This window comes from Callionymus lyra, unplaced genomic scaffold (genome assembly GCF_982586985.1).
Source record: "Callionymus lyra unplaced genomic scaffold, fCalLyr1.hap1.1 HAP1_SCAFFOLD_500, whole genome shotgun sequence".
NCBI classification, from domain to species: domain Eukaryota; kingdom Metazoa; phylum Chordata; class Actinopteri; order Syngnathiformes; family Callionymidae; genus Callionymus; species Callionymus lyra.
In genome coordinates this window covers 30,001-32,773 of record NW_028258802.1, presented here as the reverse complement: position 1 = coordinate 32,773, position 2,773 = coordinate 30,001, and the positions used below count along the sequence as shown (strand labels likewise).

The 2,773-nt window shown below is 68.9% G+C and overlaps 1 non-coding gene across 1 annotated transcript; it reads right to left on the bottom strand.

The window, feature by feature from the left end:
* Nucleotides 1-341: 341 nt before the first annotated feature.
* LOC148057837 (5S ribosomal RNA) lies at nt 342-460 on the bottom strand. The gene has a single exon (XR_015710386.1). It is a non-coding gene; the product is annotated as a 5S ribosomal RNA (ribosomal RNA).
* Nucleotides 461-2,773: the final 2,313 nt, after the last annotated feature.

Below are 2,773 nucleotides of genomic sequence, written 5' to 3'. Positions count from 1 at the left end.
GCCTAGTCCCGGTTCTATTTTAGGTCACTTTTCTCACTTTCTGACCCACAAATAATGCCCCAAATGCCGCCGCCTGGTGGGGGGAACTGCCGCCTAGTCCCGGTTCTATTTTAGGTCACTTTTCTCACTTTCTGACCCACAAATAATGCCCCAAATGCCGCCGCCTGGTGGGGGGAACTGCCGCCTAGTCCCGGTTCTATTTTAGGTCACTTTTCTCACTTTCTTACCCACAAATAATGCCCCAAATGCCGCCGCCTGGTGGGGGGAACTGCCGCCTAGTCCCGGTTCTATTTTAGGTCACTTTTCTCACTTTTCTACCCACAAATAATGGCAAAAAAAAATGCTTACAGCACCCAGTATTCCCAGGCGGTCTCCCATCCAAGTACTAACTGGGCCCGACCCTGCTTGGCTTCCGAGATCAGACGAGATCGGGCTCATTCAGGGTGGTGTGGCCGTAAGCGAGGGAAGCGCTTGTGAAATGCCCCAAAGTGTTGAAAATGTTCCCCAGGCCCCTGGTTCCCCATCCCCGCAGGAGGAGGCTCCCCAGGCCCCCTGGTTCCCCATCCCCGCAGGAGGAGGCTCCCCAGGCCCCCTGGTGCAGGAGGAGGCTCCCCAGGCCCCTGGTTCCCCATCCCCGCAGGAGGAGGCTCCCCAGGCCCCCTGGTTCCCCATCCCCGCAGGAGGAGGCTCCCCAGGCCCCATGGTTCCCCATCACCGCAGGAGGAGGCTCCCCAGGCCCCCTGGTTCCCCATCCCCGCAGGAGGAGGCTCCCCAGGCCCCCTGGTGCAGGAGGAGGCTCCCCAGGCCCCCTGGTTCCCCATCCCCGCAGGAGGAGGCTCCCCAGGCCCCCTGGTTCTCCATGCCCGCAGGAGGAGGCTCCCCAGGCCCCTGGTTCCCCATCCCCGCAGGAGGAGGCTCCCCAGGCCCCCTGGTTCTCCATGCCCGCAGGAGGAGGCTCCCCAGGCCCCCTGGTTCTCCATCCCCGCAGGAGGAGGCTCCCCAGGCCCCCTGGTTCTCCATCCCCGCAGGAGGAGGCTCCCCAGGCCCCCATGTTCTCCATGCCCGCAGGAGGAGGCTCCCCAGGCCCCTTGGTTCTCCATCCCCGCAGGAGTAGGCTCCCCAGGCGCCCTGGTTCTCCATCCCCGCAGGAGGAGGCTCCCCAGGCCCCCTGGTTCTCCATCCCCGCAGGAGGAGGCTCCCCAGGCCCCATGGTTCCCCATCACCGCAGGAGGAGGCTCCCCAGGCCCCCTGGTTCCCCATCCCCGCAGGAGGAGGCTCCCCAGGCCCCCTGGTTCTCCATCCCCGCAGGAGGAGGCTCCCCAGGCCCCCATGTTCTCCATGCCCGCAGGAGGAGGCTCCCCAGGCCCCTTGGTTCTCCATCCCCGCAGGAGGAGGCTCCCCAGGCCCCTGGTTCTCCATCCCCGCAGGAGGAGGCTCCCCAGGCGCCCTGGTTCTCCATCCCCGCAGGAGGAGGCTCCCCAGGCCCCCTGGTTCTCCATGCCCGCAGGAGGAGGCTCCCCAGGCCCCCTGGTTCTCCATCCCCGCAGGAGGAGGCTCCCCAGGCCCCCTGGTTCCCCATCCCCGCAGGAGGAGGCTCCCCAGGCCCCCTGGTTCTCCATGCCCGCAGGAGGAGGCTCCCCAGGCCCCCTGGTTCTCCATCCCCGCAGGAGGAGGCTCCCCAGGCCCCCATGTTCTCCATGCCCGCAGGAGGAGGCTCCCCAGGCCCCTTGGTTCTCCATCCCCGCAGGAGGAGGCTCCCCAGGCCCCTGGTTCCCCATCCCCGCAGGAGGAGGCTCCCCAGGCCCCCTGGTTCTCCATGCCCGCAGGAGGAGGCTCCCCAGGCCCCCTGGTTCTCCATGCCCGCAGGAGGAGGCTCCCCAGGCCCCCTGGTTCTCCATCCCCGCAGGAGGAGGCTCCCCAGGCCCCTGGTTCTCCATGCCCGCAGGAGGAGGCTCCCCAGGCCCCCTGGTTCTCCATGACCGCAGGAGGAGGCTCCCCAGGCCCCCTGGTTCTCCATCCCCGCAGGAGGAGGCTCCCCAGGCCCCCTGGTTCCCCATCCCCGCAGGAGGAGGCTCCCCAGGCCCCCTGGTTCCCCATCCCCGCAGGAGGAGGCTCCCCAGGCGCCCTGGTTCTCCATCCCCGCAGGAGGAGGCTCCCCAGGCCCCCTGGTTCTCCATGCCCGCAGGAGGAGGCTCCCCAGGCCCCCTGGTTCTCCATCCCCGCAGGAGGAGGCTCCCCAGGCCCCCTGGTTCCCCATCCCCGCAGGAGGAGGCTCCCCAGGCCCCCTGGTTCTCCATGCCCGCAGGAGGAGGCTCCCCAGGCCCCCTGGTTCTCCATCCCCGCAGGAGGAGGCTCCCCAGGCCCCCATGTTCTCCATGCCCGCAGGAGGAGGCTCCCCAGGCCCCTTGGTTCTCCATCCCCGCAGGAGGAGGCTCCCCAGGCCCCTGGTTCCCCATCCCCGCAGGAGGAGGCTCCCCAGGCCCCCTGGTTCTCCATGCCCGCAGGAGGAGGCTCCCCAGGCCCCCTGGTTCTCCATGCCCGCAGGAGGAGGCTCCCCAGGCCCCCTGGTTCTCCATCCCCGCAGGAGGAGGCTCCCCAGGCCCCTGGTTCTCCATGCCCGCAGGAGGAGGCTCCCCAGGCCCCCTGGTTCTCCATGACCGCAGGAGGAGGCTCCCCAGGCCCCCTGGTTCTCCATCCCCGCAGGAGGAGGCTCCCCAGGCCCCCTGGTTCCCCATCCCCGCAGGAGGAGGCTCCCCAGGCCCCCTGGTTCCCC